Here is a 17,750-nt window from a genome sequence, read left to right as displayed (position 1 = left end):
AAAGCCAATATTTGTGACCACCTCAACACCATAGACGTAGGCAAACCCTAGTTGTTTGGTTAAACCCTAAGATAAATCACTTGTCTCTATGTGCTCTTTGTGTTTGTGTTTGATTTGGGCGTCACCTCCTTGTGCTTTTGTTGTTTGCTTAAAATTATGAGCTTGTGTATGTAGGTGCGTCCGAAGAAAACTTCAAGAGATCATCATCTTCTACCTTTGGTAACTTGTCAAGTTCAATCCTTAGTGGAAGTAGGATATAGCCTAGTTAGTGGCACCTTGCTTGTGTAGATGTTACTTTTGTAGTTGTTTAGAGTAAAGTAGCCCGGGTAGCTTGTGCTTACTCTTTTGTTTTCTTCTTGCTCTAGCTCTTGTGTAGTCTAGGTGATTTAATCCCCTTGTGTTCTTCAATTGGTTGCAAAGCTAATTCAACATCAAATACTAATTGTTTTTCCCAAGTATTGTTTAAATTTTGTAGATCACCTATTCGCCCCCTCTCTAGTTGATGACTTGTGTGGTACAAGGTTCTTTTAGTGACCAGCAGTCTTAATGGTTTATCATTTTCTTACACGAGTGGCCAAAAAATTTTCTAGAATAACTTACATCTCTCCCAACCATTCTATTGAAACAAATATAATATTTAATAGATCAATGCCAACATGTAGGAGATGTATTAGCCAAAAAAAGTTTGCATATTCTTCTTATGTGCATTCTTTTAAAACTAAAATAAAAAACACTATAAGAATAAAGTTCTAGATATCACCATTGTAAATACAACTGTAGGTGAGATCTAGGTCCAGGTGGATCTCATGTAATGCGAGGTGACATGAAAAACTAAGCAACAACTTTCACTTATGAGATTAACTAGGATTAGCTTAACATCTTTGTTTACACATTTAGTTTCTTCCAATTCTATAGATACTTTGGTGGTGAACTTACTCTTTTTAAGAAAAATGTTAACAGTTTATCAAATAGAAGCATTTTGTTTTGGAACTATAAATAATAAGTGTTGAGGATTGTGATGCATGTCTAATTATTTTTTACAATCTTGCAAATATGAAGTTATGATATTCTTTGCTGAAGAAGTATACCAAAATTTTCTTGTGCACACTAACTTCATAAAATTCAATACTTCTATAGATTGTTCAAACTTTATTGAGTGGCACATTATTTTTCACAAAAAAGTTAAACAATGTCATTTTCACATTACCAATAAAGACATAATTTTACTATTATTTTAATTTATGTAAATTTCAAATAATCACATAGTTATTTATGTACACTGTCGGCTTTTCTTAAGAAAAACACTTCTTGTAAATTTGGGCACGACTGTAGGAAGTTTGAACGTTTAATATTCTTAAAAAGAAAACCTAATTGAAGTGACTTTAAATTGCTTATGAGGGTGCACTGCTTATATTGATGATATTTGTACCTGGTGTATATATGTTTGGGTTTAACTAACCTCACTCTTCCACATCTATGCTGTGCACGCTTGTGGCGTAACAAGTTGTCTAGAAACATGCTAGCTGAAAATTCCTTCATGCTAAGCTGATTCACACCTCATAATTCTTATCATTGTTAGTGCCTATTTAGTTTTCTCCTACCTGCATAGTTTGGTAGTGAATCACCCTTATGAAAGTGGCATCTGAATTTGATATTTTCTGACAAAGGTAAAAGTCATAAAGGAAGTGTTTTTATCTTGGATCCATCAGTAAGAAGTATAATATTCTTCATGGAAGAAGTATACCAAACTTTCATGTCAAATTAAGTTAGTAAAATTGAATATTCATTTATACCATTTAATTTTTTAGTAGCACATTATTTTTTAATGAAAATTAATGATATTATCTTCACATTTATTAATTAAAATATCATTTCATATCACTATGTAAATTTGATTGTTGCATTTTCTGTACAATCACATATTTGCGTAGTATATGTAAGGCCACCTTTTCTTTACTTAATTTTAAATAAATTTGGGCCTATTTGTGAGCTCTTGCCTGTTTGATATTTTGAGAACAAGGCATCACACCCATGTTGGTAGCTAAGGATGAAAACGGTCGAACTCGGTCGAAAAACTCCTCAACCGTTTTCTACTTTTACATTTGAAATACGAAAGCGAAAGCGAAAGCGGACAAGCCGGACACGAAAACGAACACGAACTTACGGAATATCTAGAATTTCGAAAACAAACCAATTCGAGTGGAATTATGTCGAACACGGTCGGTATGCGAAAATTCAATACGAAATACTGACCCACAGTGCATAGCATTAAACAAGTGCACGACCAAATACATAACAAGTTCACAACTAACAAGTGCATGATCTAGTTCAAGTGCATAGCATTAAACAAGTGCACGACCAAATACATAATAAGAGAGATGAGGCTGGACGCCGTCTATAAGAGAGGGCAGCTAGCCACCGGTAGAAAGAACACAGTTGCGTGGTGAGCAGCCTGTAATTGGGCTGTATGACCTGTGCAGTTGGTCAAATTCGGTTTAAACCGAATTTTGAATTCGGAATATTTCAAATTAAAAGTAGAAAAGTAGAAAACGGTCGAAAAAATGTGTAAACCGTTTTCTACTTTTACATTCGAAATACGAAACATCTCAAATGCGAAAGCGAAAACGGTAAAGTCGAACAAGAAAATACGGATTCGGTCGGATTAAATATAGAAAACGATGCGGTTCGGTTCGGGATATTTTCGTTCCGTTTTCATCCTTATTGGTAGCCAATGTCAATGGTATGTGGACCTCAGTTAGCTTAAATTGGACACACACACACAAATCTATTTGTAAGCACAGACAACCTAGCTTAATAACAAGGAAAATATTAAAAAAATGCTAGCTATAAATACCTTATGTGAAGCTGACTCAACTCATCTTTCTTACCCCTTCTAGTACTTATTCAATTTTCACTTACTTGTATACGTCTATAATCAGTTGTTGTGTAACATTATAATTTCCAATCATAACAAAGTACATCTCTTGAAAATTAGAACTTAGTCCATATACATTGTTTCATAGTCTTTCATCATGACTAATTCATGATGTACACATATCATGAGGTACAACATGAATTCGTAATCGTCATGCACTTTTTTTATAATCACAACAAGATTTGTGGTCTTTCTAGAAAATCTTTTATGAGTGACAAATATTTTTAGTGATTTTATTTTTTATTGAGTGGATGATAGTTTTTCTAGTATAGGTTACATATTACCCAACAATTTTATTGAAGAAGTCTAATATTTATTAAATCCAGATCACAAAAAAATAGTTATTAAATCCACACCTACGTGTAGCAGATGTATCAACCAAAAAATATTGTTTTTCATTTTTCTAATATGTATGTTTATTTCAAAATCTTGAAAACAAATTACAAGAACATGTTGTAGGATGCACCATTGTAACTACTACTGCAAATGACATATGGGTCTAGCTAGATCTCATATACTGTGAGGTGACATGAAAGATGAAATAACAACTCCATGATTTGAGTTAAGCTATCATGCAGCTCGGCACCATTTATTTTTGTTCTATTTTGTAGATGGTGAACAACCACACTATGTCTGAATTGGTCGAAAGAAGGTAATAACTTGTCAATAATAAGGCATGTTTTATTATGGATCTGTCAATAAGAAGTTTTGAGAATTGTGTTGTACGAATTTTATTATGACGTTGTGAATATGAAGACCTTGATGGTTCTTGTAGAAGAAGTGCATGAAAATTTTGTTGTCAAATTGAGTTGATATAATTATATGTCGTTGTTTTTGCGTGGCATATATTATTATTCATAGAAAAGTTTGGGATGTTATTTTCACATTACCATTAAAAGTATCACTTTATATTACTAATTAATTTAAATAAATTCTAAATAATCATATATTTAAGTATGTCTAGGGTCACCTTAATTTTGTTTAAAAGATCAATTATGATATATTTGTGCGTAATTGTAAGAGCTTGCATGTTTATTATTCTTAATAAAAAGAAGACCTAAGTACAGTGACCTTGAGTTGCTCCAGAAGATAGAAGACCTAAGTATAGTGACTTTGAGTTGCACGTCTAATGAGTTGTTGTGTGACGTTATAATTTTAAAATATAAAAAAGAATGTGTCTCTTTAAAATTAGAATTTAGACTGATTTTTAAAGTGTATTGTAAACATGAATTTCTTTCTGATAACAATATTCAAAGAACCACTAGTCAAATCCACTGGAAATGCCCTTCACTACATATGTTATTTCATATTTCTTTTGTCATGAGTTCATGGCTAATGCTGCATAGCATGAGGAATAACATGAATTCGTCGATAAAACTCTTGTTTTCAGAATAACATGAATTCATAGTTCTTATGTGAAAACTCTTGTGTTCAAACCAGGATTGGACCAACAAGGACCAAAAAAAAAATCTCCTGCAAACATGAGCTTCAGAAGTAAATTACAAGTTATTTTCCTTTTTTTTTAGGAAAAGAGAGCTTTATATCTTACTCAGAACCAAGGTTACAATCTCGAGCAATATAGGTTCTTTTCCTACTAAGAAGCAAACAACGATTTGCATCAAATGCAATTGTAAGTCAAAGACAATCGTATCAACCAAAACGTCGAAAAGTGTAACAATGAGGGATCAACATTCAGTGGATATGATTAGATGAAGACAGAACAGGGAGTACGAACCAATTACTCACATACCATGTTTTATTCAGATAGCCACAAAATTTAAGAATGATTGGCCGCCTAAGAACGCCATGAGATGAAATGGGCCATAGCAGTACAGCAGGATATTTGGTGAGATGCACTAGCTACTTGTCTTCTTTGGCGCTCACAGGAACGACAGATATTTGCTTTTTGCCATCGCTTAGAAAAATGGGAGACTGCTTATAGAACTCTGCTGTCATATACTGCAATCGCATTTTGCTGCCAGATACTGTACTGTACTGCAGTCGTGGCTGCGTATAATTTAGAACTGACGTGGCCAGCCACGTTGGGGTTTTTCTGTCGTTCATATTCGCATTCTTCGTCCTTCGTTTTACTTATAAATCATACTTTTTCAACCAACGAATAATATTTTTATCTTCTATCAAATCAGCCAAGCGAACATGACACTTGTTGGCTACGTTTAGTTGACGTTCGAACTCGGCCGGGAAAGATTATATCTATATAGGCTGATTCGGCGTACACATATACAAACAAAATTACAGACGAGAAATGTCCCGATGTTGTATCAGGTGACAAAAAAAACAGATTTAGAACTAGAAGGACGAACAGTAATGTGCTGATGTATGATGCCAAATTTAGAATCTTTTTCACGCTCACTAGCGCCGGAACATTTGGACGGACGTCCGGACTTCTGCGCCTACGGTTCGTTTCCCGTGCCGTTGTCGTGCGCTGACACGGGACGTCCGGACGTCTGCGCCTGCAGTCTCTTCCCGCGACGTTGTCGCGCACCGACACGGGCCCGTGCCGCCTCGAACGTCACCAACATCGAGAGGAGGGGAGGGGGCAGCTGATGCCCAGCCGACGCAAGGAGAAGGAGGAGACACCGAGGCGAAGCAGCAGAAGACGGGGAGGTAGATGCAATAGCCGATCTACTTTTGAAACATCCATCGAAGGCAGATGAAACACTTGAAACACTTGCAGAAACACCTGAAAATACTAGAAACCATTATCAAAACATACGCATCATCCAGATAAAACATTTACAATATATGTGTGAAACATATGCAACATGTAAATAAATATATTTGCAACATATGTCTAAAAAAACAGATGCACTTAGAACAAAAGCTTGCAACACACGTGGACAACCATTGCAACATATGCAACATACCGATCTACTTTCACAGCATTTATATAAAACACTTGGAACATACCTCTACGACATTTAAAACATACATATAAAACATACGGATCTTGACGTTGACACGGAGGTCACCGGTGTAGAGATCATCGACGATATGGACCTCGGCAGTGGCCTCAGATGACTGGATCCACCGTGTCGCCGCGCTTCGCTAGGCCCCGCCGGGCGTCGCACCTGGCACTCGCCTCCCAGGGTACACCGGTCTAGGCACCAGCCTCTAGCAGGGTCTGGGACGTGAGAATAAACAGGGAAGGAGAACGCACTGGGAGGTGCGTGAGCCGCTCGACGCCGGGAGACGGCGTGTAGTGCCGGGCTGCGGCGTCGGATCGCGATTCGTAGGCGGTGCAAGCGGCGGCAACCCTACATTACGGAATCTTTTTCAGCTGTACTCCGCAGCAGAGCAGTCCATGGCAAATGATACGTGGGATGCAGAATCCTTCGTTATATGCGTTTAAAAGGAACTCCCTTTTGTCAACTGATTTTAATTTGTTGGGTCTGGATTCATCAGACTGCTAATAGGAGAACTATATAACCAAAGTTTTTTTTTTATTACAACACTATATAACCAAAGTAACCGCAGAGGTTCGATGAGTACGTCCAAATCCAGGCTTTGTTTCTTCCTCACCAGCAGAAAAACCTGCAGTTCAGATTGAGATCACGTGAAGTCAATATCTACGCTACTATGATCCGACTGAGTAGACTGAACCAATCTCAACTGTCCCTTCGATCCTCGCGTATCCAGTCGACGAGCACCCGACACCGCAAAAACCAAGCGCGCGGCAGGCAGGCACTAGTCGCTCTGGCCAAGCCAGCCCCGCCTTGCTCGTCGGCACCAGGCGACGCGGACGTACGCAGCAGCGCAACGCAAGGACGCGCGTGGAAGATGCCGAGCCGCGGGGCGGGGCGGAAGCGGACGAAGCGAGCCGGCCGGCGTCCCGGCAGCGGCAGAAGCGGCCAGCGCAACGGACGAGCGCGTGGGGCGCGGGAAGGAAACTCGGGCGGGCGGTGTTGTTACGCTGTCCAGAGTCGACGGCCGTGCTCTACTCTAGGCCTCTGGTGACGCGCGACATTCTTTTATGGAAAAAGACGGCGCCTGGACGTATACTGCTGCTATCTGGGAAGGAAAAGATTAACGGCGTGTGCTTCATTCACCTGCACTCCGTCTATCCGATCAAGCATGCAATTCCGGCCCGTTGGTTTCGCTGAAAAAAAAAACGAACTATCGTTCCGATTAATTGGTTGTGAAAGAAAAATACGGTTTCGATTAGAAAAACAAACTGAAAAGTACGGATTATAAGATAAACGCACAGGGTCCTTGGCCTTGTCCAACAAAGAATGCAATCTAGACTTGTAGGTGCATAGGGTAGCCAGGCAGTGGGTTCAGCTTTCACGTACGTCCATAGCTGCATGTCTCTTCTCAGCTACATACATCTCCTCTCCGCCCACCTTTTCACCTGCAATTTGATTGACATCGATGCTCGTGTACCGATAGTGCGCCTGCGAGCATCTGCCAGCGGAATAAAGTAGGGGTATGTAGGTAATCTTGCTCAGTCACTAATCTGGCCTCGGTAACGTAGAATTGCTTTCTTTCACGTACGGATGAAACGGAGTATTATCTTAAATAAAAAAAATAGGAGTGAGTAGAACGATTGAGTGAGGACGGGTGATTCGGTACTTTTGCCCAGCAGCAGGGAATGCTATACTGCTATGAACACAATTTCTTTTAATTTGCTACCATTTATATAAATAAATCACCATGAGCCAAAAGAGCCGCCCTTTTTTTCTGAACTCTCTGTGGGCTTCAATCTCGGTTGGTCCGTTCTGGATCCTGCAGATTCGGTCCAACTCAATCAGAACCAGTTAGCAGACCGCGCACTAACAATTGGAGTACATGCCGCGATTAAACAAAGGATGACGATAACCCGCGACCCTCCTATCCCCGCACGACCCGTTCCGACCTACTATATTTAGCGACCGATTAGTTTCCGTTTGCGGCAAGCCTAATATATTTAATATGTTCTTTCTCTTTTAAACAAAAACAGCCATCCAACATGGCCACAAGCATTGTATAAGGTGCCAACCTAGACGGTAAGTTATTATACAACTAATATGTATGATTTAGAAATGCATTTGAACCTAAAAGGATGACTGAAAACTGAAAAAAAAATAGTAAAAAAACATGACTAAAACTCAAACTAAAAAAATGAAAAAAAAAACTTGACTGACTGAAAACTAAAAATAAAAAATCATTTAACTAAAATTAAAAGAAACAATTAAAGAAACTGAAAACTAAAGTAGACACCATAAAAAAATAACGATATTAGTAAAAGTGAAATTACCAAAAACTAAAATAGCAAAAAGAAACTAAAACTGAAAAAATGACAAAATAGCTAAACAAACTAAAATTGACAAGCAAACAGAAACTAAAAAAAAGACTAAAAGGGTCATTGACACAAAAAAAACTGAAATATTTAAAAGCAAGAAATATTGAAGAACAACTGATACCTAGGATTTAGGAAGACATTCAAATCCGAAAGGAACAAAAATAAACTCATAACTCATTTGAATTGGAACTAAAAGAAATAATGAAACAAAAAATAAATTTAACTAAAAGGTACATTGAAACAAAAAACTAAAATATTTAAAAGTAGGAAATATTGAAGAACAATTAATATGAATGATTTAGGAAGGCATTCGAACATGAAAGGATGTGTGTAAAATTGAAAATCATAACTCATTGAACTAAAACTAAAAGAAACAATTTTACAAAAAAAAAAAAAAGTAAAAATTCTAAGCAAGTTATGTGGCAAGTTATATTTTGAGCAAGTAGCAAGTTATATTCTGAGCAAGTGTCAAGATATCGTGAAAATGACAAATTCGGAGTATTATGACTTCCAAACACTATCGCAACAATTTCTCAGGGTCAAATGCAAGTGACAACAACATAAAGTAGGAAAGACCATAGGTTCTTCAACTACATGATAAATTTTGCTTGCCTAAACAGTCCCGAAACAAAACAAGCAGCAACATGATAGGAGAGCTAAATCATTAGAACAAGTATTGCATAAGCTGCCAATAGGGAGGTATACCCATTGCAACAATCGAAATACATGCCTAGCTGTCTATGCTTGCTGCGGCCCCTAATCCCAACCAAAGCAGCGAACACTAATCCCAACCTAATTTGTGATCCCTAATCCTAACTTATGGGGGTGTTTAGTTACCCCAAATTCCAAAATTTGGCACTATGCAAAAAGAAGATTCCTCGTCACATCAAACTTGCGGTACATGCATGGAGTACTAAATGTTGACGAAATCAAAAACTAATTGCACAGTTTGGTTGTACTTTGCGAGACGAACGTTTTGAGCCTAATTAGTCAACGTTTGGACAATTACTACCAAATACAAACGAAATGCTACAGTAGCTACTATGGCTACCGTACTTTGCCGGCGCCGAATTCGGGCCGAACTAAACGAGGGCTATGTTGCGGACCCTAATCCCAGTACTTGCTTTTGGACGGTTGGTCAACACCCCGTTATGAGTACAAGTGACATAGAGTGGTGATGTCTCGTTATTGGTTCAAATGGTACAAACCGAATTCGGTGCGTATGTGACAACTAGAAGTGTGGTGCTAATCACCCCTAATCAGTCTGTCTACTGTAAATCTAATTGGTATCTGTATTGTAGCGCTCCTAATTAACATGGGTGAATGATCATGTGTAGCTGGACTATCAACATAAATAGTTACACACTTAAATACATAACTAGCTACTTCTATATAATATAAGTTGCTAGTATATAAAAATTGTTATAAAGCATATGCATCGTGGATCTACTTTTGTAGATCTCATCGTAAGGAACACAACGGTGCAAATGAAATTAAAAATAAACATTTGTTAAGAAAGTTATCATATTTTAAATAGTTGAATGGCCTTAGTTCGAAACTTCAATTAGCACGTATTGTTGGGCCAGCCCGGATCGGATAGCGCGTTCGCCTAACGTGACAGGTTTGTGGGCTCCGCCTTGTCTCCCCTGCACGTGTGACAGGTCTGTTCGGCTGGTATGAAAGCCGGCTAAATCGGTCTTGGTTGATTTGTTGCGAAAGAAAAATACTATAGATTCTAACTGATAAGACGACTGGTAAGATCAAACCGAGCTGGGCCAAGCCTGCAGCCTGCTTGCGCGCTCTGCACGGAGCGCTATCGGTAGCGTGTTAGACTTTGCGTTAAACAAAAGACGACGGGCCACCGCACAGACCCCGGACGCGGCGAACCGTCCCTGGTTCCGGTTGGTTGCGTTTCACTCGAATCAAGTCACAGCTCTGCTTCTACCTGACGGGAGCGGGCAGCTGCAGAGCCTTCCGCAAGTGACGAGTAGGAGCATGCATGCGCGAACTGGCATACGATATTTGCCAAGGCTCTCGTGTGCCAAATACTGGCGTGTGATCCAGGGGCGAAGCCAGCTGGCAGGCACAGAACCGTCAGGGTCTTCAGCTCCCTAGGAAACCCAAAAATAACTTATAATTTAGAATAGATGGATTAACGCTTAATTTCCTATCATACTATCAGATTTAAACATCATCGCTGAATAGATATGATTAAGTAGTACTCCCTTAAGTCCAGTTTATAAGGCATTTCACGTAAATTAAGAGCCGAGCTTTTATAATATTTGACAAATAATTTGGCTAATAATTTTTAACTATTATAATATAAACTTAATACTATTAGATTTGTAATCAAATGTATTATCAAGTAATCATGAATAATATAACATAAAATAAAACAAATATTTAAAGTGTAATTTAGAAGACTGTGTCATATTTGACTACGCCTTATAAACTGGATAGGAGATAGTAGATTGGATCATGACACACATACCACAGGTGGTGATAGAGGAGCGATGATGTTGTTGATAACGTTGGCAAAGACGGGTCCAAGCAGTAGACGGCAGAGAGGACGGTAAGCATCGTTTGACTTGGATGGAAGACAAGCCATCGTGTAGATCGTCGAGCAGTCACGCGAAGCCACTTCTCAAAACCTTATCCGCCCTCTCTCGGTGTAAGACCACAAGGGTAAGCGAGTTAGGAGGCCTCCTCTCCCAATCGCCAATGCACACAGACGTTAGGATGGACAGAACGATAGCGACACAGCAAATGTTCGGGATGGAGAGACAACGACGACGGCGCAACAGCGAAAAAAGAGGCAAAACCCTAACTTGAATATATGTGTTTTGGTGGTGGCCGATAGATTGTATGTATAGGGAGGAGGTCGTGGGCTTAATTTCGATGGAGCTTTCACACTAGCTCATTCGCCATGGCACCGGCCCAGCCTGGTGAGGTGAACGAGCAAGCACGTGTTGTCTCTCCCACACTAGATTTGGTGAAGTAGAAAGGCAAGACTAAAGTTCCACCACTTTCTTCATATGTATACATGAATGGGTATTTGAGTTTTATTTAAAATAATTAGAGATTGTCTTTGGGCTAAGATTATTTATCGCAACACTTGGTGCCACTCGGATCACATTTTCGCTTTCACCCACCGAAAGCGGTGATGGCTGTTACATAACTATTAGTCCTTCACAAACCACGAGGGGCGCACACCATTTGACATTTGGCAGGTTTGTTTGGATGTTGAGAAACCGTGTCGGGCACTTATCTATGACTCATGGAGTCATAGATTTTTCAGGGTCTCAAGCAAACAAGTTCACATAGCCTAGCATTGGCATCAATGTCTTTTACACACTCCCTCTATACTAAAATAAATACACTTCTTATTTTCCAAGTTAAACTTCTTTTAAGCTTGACTACATCTATAGAAATCAACATTTGTATACCCGTTAACATGTTTATTATAAAATATTTATTATTAATCTAATGATACTTATTTATATATATTATAATAAATGCTAATATATTTTTAATACATATTTGATAAAACTTATAAAATTGGCTTCTCGAGAAAAAGGATGTGCTCATGTTTTGTATGGGGGTACACGATTGTCCGTGCTTCGCAATCCACGACCACAAGGACCATGCATGAATTTGCATTTGGCCGCCTCAGTCTCAGGTGCTCTCGGTGGCACTCGATTCACAGCACTGCCGCCGAAAGCGGGCAACAGTCCAGGGCTCGAGCCTCGAGGCACACGGCACACCGCAAGCCAACGCACGAATTGGCATTTGGCAGGCAAGGCACGGCTGCACGGGCCGGTCCGGCAGGCCGACATCCTCGTATGCCGAAACGGTAGCGTCTATGTCAGTCACCCGGCGTCTCTACGTGCTTCATTTGAGTGGTACGTTAGATAGTACACGGCCTATGAATCAGTCTGTTGTCCTTCACCCTGTTCGCTTGTTGGTTTCAGCCAGCCCAAACCAGCCAGCCAACAGTGTTTTTCTCTCACAACAAACCAGCACCAGCCAGCCCAAACCAGCCCAGAAACCAACCAGCGAACAGGCCGCTTATAAACCAACAACTCATCTAAGTGGACGCATGCGTATTGAATTGGATAAACGAGAAGAGCATGTACTACAGGCCATCTACCGCCACCGTCCACCATTTTGGTGTAAGCAGGTGGACAAACATTTAATGCTTGTTGTCCTGTATAAATAGAAATTTACTATCAGTAAGTTCAAATATATATATATATATATATATATATATATATATATATATATATATATATATATTATTAGTAAGTAAAAACAGGTCGTAACTTTTATTATCATAGTATTACCATACATCTCTCCAGCTAAATTCACGAGAGACATATATTCTGTAACTAAACTAACATTACTTACTTTACACCCTGCATGGCAATATATTTTTTTATGTTCGGAGAAGGTCAAAAGAAGGTGGGCACGTACATTTAATGCTATCCTTTACATGCAGAGATTTTTTACACGCGCGAAGTAGGTCGAAAGCAGGTGGGCACATTTAATGCTTCTCATTTACATGTAGAGATTTTTCACGCGCGCAGAGACGCCTGCTCCTCCTACAACTTCACATGCCTACCGAGGCTTATCTTGCATATATAAGCATGTGCCATTCGTTGGTTCATCGCACCCCTCACCCCTCCCAATGTTTTTGCTTGTGCCCTTGTTGTAGTTCATATCTAAGGAATCAGTGGTCGTGCTGTGAGTTCATCGCACCGCTCACCCCTCCTAGTGTTTATAGGTGTCCTCGTTGTAGTTCATGTTTGAGGAATGAGTGGTTGTGTCCTCATTGTAGTTCATACCTAAGGAATCAATGGTTTGTGTTGTTGGTGTTGGTATTTGTTTACACAAGAAACGCCTTTAACAAGAACAGATTGCATAACAAAGACTACGTGATAGGTCTATGTTGCGAACTCGCCCCCAGATGATTTTATACTTTGAACGTGCACTTACTGAGTTGGCACTTGATTATGCTTGTAGCAAGTGGCTGGACGAATGCTTTATACTTTGCTAATCGAACTGCCAGGTAGTATCACATCACTCTATCTCTGGCTGCGCCTTTAAAACCACACCCTCTATCACATTCATCTCTACACCGCGCCATTGCTCTGCCATCGCTGTTGTTTCTTGCACGCTGCAGGTGATGAGCTATGGCTGTGGCAAGCAGCAGCGTGACATCAGCAGTGAGGGGACGTTGCTAGCAGCACCGCGGGGGCGTCCGTGTCCTACTACGGTAACAACAATCGTCCTGTTCGCTTGGCTTATAAGCTATACTTTTTCAGCCAACGAATAATATTTTTCTCTCACAACAAATCAACCAACGATACTTTCAGTCATGGCTTATCAGCCAAGCGAACAGGGCGAATGTCTGCTCACCGTCGCACGCAAAAGGGCCTAGCCTGGACGAGCGTGAGAGAGCGGCTCTAGGGAGGGTGTGCTACGAAGATCCGCATCCGCGCACCCGATTCAGGCTGTGGATTGGCAGGTTTCAGCATGCCCTTCAGGCGGCGGTGCTGTTATGTTCTGCTTCTATGGTGAGCGCCTCCCCAACCAACGCAAGTTCAACTTCTCGGCCGTGCATCATCCTATCATCCTTGAACATCTCCGCATTCACCTCACAATGCCCAATCGCTGCGGACTACGACCGAAGGTGTGGCTTCCTTGCACCGCTCGTGTTCCCTACACTACCAACGGCGCTATCGCCGCTACTGATGGTGGTGCTGCTGCCACCACCGGCACTGAGGCAACCACCATAGCTGATTACCATCATGGTAACACCGAGAAGAACATGGATGGAGACTTCATGGCCACTACTAAAGCCCCCTTTGGCACGGCTTCACCGGTGAAGCCAGAAAAACTGGTTTTTTCCGGCTTCTAGTTCATTTTAACCCCGGCTTACAAAACGGCTTCACGCTACAGTGCCTCGATTTGCGCAAAATAGATGAAGCCGAAGCCCGTATAAGCCGTGCCAAAGAGACCCTAAGTGTGTGATCTCCTGCAACCCAAATGATTTGTGTTGGATACGGGACCAGAGCCCTCCTCTATTTTGCACTCCACACTCAAAGAATCCCATTGATGGTTAGGAGTGTTTACTCAGAAGACTGTTTTTTATCTGCCTAGGAAATATTGAGAGGGGCCATCCCTTTGGTTTGTCCTTTTCTTTTTGTTAATAAATATACCTTCCTCTGTTGTATCCACTGTTTCCAATCTACAGATAAGGCTTTCCCTGCTATCAATCAGGGGCCAAGCTAGAGTTTGGAGACCCTGCTGCACCACGTTGCATTGGTACATGTAACAATCCATAAAAAGGATGGAACTATATAATTTATGTAAACGAAACCAACTTTACTTTCACCATATGTGTAGTAAACATTATTACCATGTTAGGTTTCCAGCAAATGAACTGCAAAACTAGATTTCATAATTATTATAATAGTACCTATTGTGTATCAGAATTGTTACTATTTTTATATAACTCGGGTCAAAATTCAAATTGTTTAAGTCCTCAAAACTCAAAAATTCCATCCTTCTATGAACGGGACAGAGTATTATGCTGCCCTAATTTATTAGGCATTTGTCAAGTGCAGCTTTGCCCACTTTTCTTTTGGTGTATTACTAAACCCTACAGATATTCAAATATAATTATGAAGCATATTTTTGCGTGAGATATTTGCCGAGGCCAAAACAAGATTTTGGTCTCTTTTTTGGGGTACCCATGGAGATTTTTAAGTCATATCTCTGCAAAAAAAAACTTGCTCCAACAAATACTTAATGTTTTAGAGGAAAATATGGTTCGACATGCCATTGAACTAATGACTTACTACCTCAGTAGGAAAAGAAATACAATTCCAGGAACATTCTTTGTTGAAGTATCTAAAGTTCAATCAAAATATATAGATAAAAATTTAATGTCCATGATATCAAATAAATATATATGCTACGAAAATATGCCTCGTGACAAATTCAATGGTACTTAGTTGATATCATAAAATACTAATATTCTTCTATGTAATACTTACTCAAATTTAGAATATTTTACTTGGATACTGTTTACACCAAAATTTGAAAGAAGAGTAACAGGGACTCGAAAGCTCCCAAAATCATGTTATCAATGAATCAATTGCGTGCAGATCGGAACCAGCTGATTCGAATGCAAAACTGGAATCGGCTTTCTTCATATAGCGCCAGCAGATAACGACAAAGGCTATGATCGGCGCGAGGACGAGACATGTTGGACTCTACAAAAACGGAAAGATTAGAGTCCAAGTTATCTTAAATTAGGAATGTTTTCTCTAGGGTCAAAATTATGATGAGTCGTGCTTAGACATGAGTCATGCGCAGGTCCCAGGTATAAATATCAAAGCCCGACTATTGTAAAAGACACACAATCAATCAAATACCAGTTATTTACTTTTTCGACTCCGGCCACCCTTTAGGAGTAGGAGTAGAGTAGATCTCGACGAGTTCTTCAGCAAGTACGGCTGCATCGATCCAGTCGACCTCCACTGCTTGTCTGTAAGTACTGTCATGGCTTATACATCTGTTCGTATGGCTGTATCGATCCGGTCGACCTCCACTGCGACTCTGGTATAAGTTAGTTATCGACTCTTGTCTGGTTCAAGTACGGCTGCATCGATCCGGTCAACCTCCACTGCTCGAACTAGATTAAGGTCAAATTATCGGCTCTATCTAAGGGTGGCGTTCCTTCAGATAGATTCATTAAGTTACCGATATTGCTTATTGCTTCCATTATTTATTTATTTACAGCAATATCACTTCGCCCGATTGGGATTGATCTAGTTCGGTCTTTATATCTTTTTTAAACCATCGTTTGTTAATCTAAACTGATCTAATCTGCACTTTAAATGATTAGTTATGTTTTATCGGTTGTTTTACATCAATCTTGATCATGCATAGCGTGCTGTTAAGGCATGTTTGATCTTGAGTAGATCTATTGGCTAGCGAAACTGTTTCATGGCCCGTTATCACGGCCTGTGTGATTCTGTCTCACACCCCACTGTTAGCATCGTGGAGTGGGGATCATTATTTGGTAGATCTGTTCTTGAGAGGACATGACCTTAACTGTGCGCTATGCCTGAATCGGCTGTTTTAGCCTATATCGAGCGCTTTCACGAACAGTTCGCATCACGAGATCGTTGAAATAGCGATAGGTTGAAAGATGTATTAGCTCCATGATCGTATTATTGTATTATGGTCTGTATGATTCTGCCTCATGCCCCACTGATATTAATAATATGTTAGGGTCGTCGAGTCTATTGTTGTTTCTACGACCTGCATGATTCTGCCTCATGCCCCACTGATTATAGCGATAGATGAGATCTAATATGTTCATTAAATTTATCTCTATTAAATGATTGAATGGTGATAAACTTTTTTTTAATAAAGGAGTTCGGTTACTTGCAGTCATTGGCTTAGCATGAACTAATTATTGTTAATATCTTATTGCTATTGACCAATATTTGTTTAAAGAATGATATCCATCATGAATGATAACCGATTCTTCTTACACAACCACATGAGCTTTAACCGGTTTATTCTTATGAATATGCTAGAATCGACTATTTAGTCGATCTCCTTTCATATCGGCTCTCAGAGCCGCACATTCGGGACGTCTGACAACACCGGCTTGTAATTGCGAAGTATTATCCCAAAACACAGTAGCAAAGACACTAGGAACCTGATATTAGCTACGGGCGGATGGAACTTGGCAGAGCTGCCATTAACTCATTTTCTGCGTACATTAGGGTTCAAACTTTTGGCAAAATTTTGGCCAGTATTCACGAATTTTGGGTGTTTTTTTATGTGGCTGACATTATTGATTTCGGTTAAGAATACTGTAACTAGACGTCGAATAGGATCTGTGCCAACAAAAATACGTAGGTTAGTACCTTATCTAGAGGAGAGTTCCCACCTGCACCTTGCAGAAGGTGACAGGATCAAACTTCATCAACATGTTCGTTTCGTTGTAAACGATCGTGGATTATTTACTGCTGGCTGGTTTAGTGTGAGAGAAAAATATTATTTCAGCTTATAATCCACAATCATATACGTGCAAGCGAACATGCTGCATATCACCCCCTAACACCCCAACCCCACCCCAGCGCCGCCCCCGCGCCGCCGAGCACTATAGAACTGATTTATTTAATTTCATTGGACTGTAATTTCAGCCGCGACCAACACTAACAATTGAAACCCTGACATACGTATCTATTGAAATGTTGAATAAGCAGTTGCATAGTAACAACAATTAACAAGCGCCTACAAATATAAGAGTTGTACACAAATGATTTTGCCGAGCATTTTTGTACGAATTGGGGAAAAGAACCAGAAACTTACATGAGTACCGACGAGGGGTGGCGAGCGCTGATGAGGATGATGAGCGCAGTCTTGCCCTTGAAGCCTCCGTGCACAGCAGCCATCAATTGTTACCTCCGTGCGTCTCGCCGCCGC

This window comes from Miscanthus floridulus, chromosome 19 (genome assembly GCF_019320115.1).
Source record: "Miscanthus floridulus cultivar M001 chromosome 19, ASM1932011v1, whole genome shotgun sequence".
Taxonomy (NCBI): Eukaryota; Viridiplantae; Streptophyta; class Magnoliopsida; order Poales; family Poaceae; genus Miscanthus; species Miscanthus floridulus.
The sequence above is the reverse complement of the archived record's forward strand: the minus strand, read 5'-3'. Positions refer to the sequence as shown.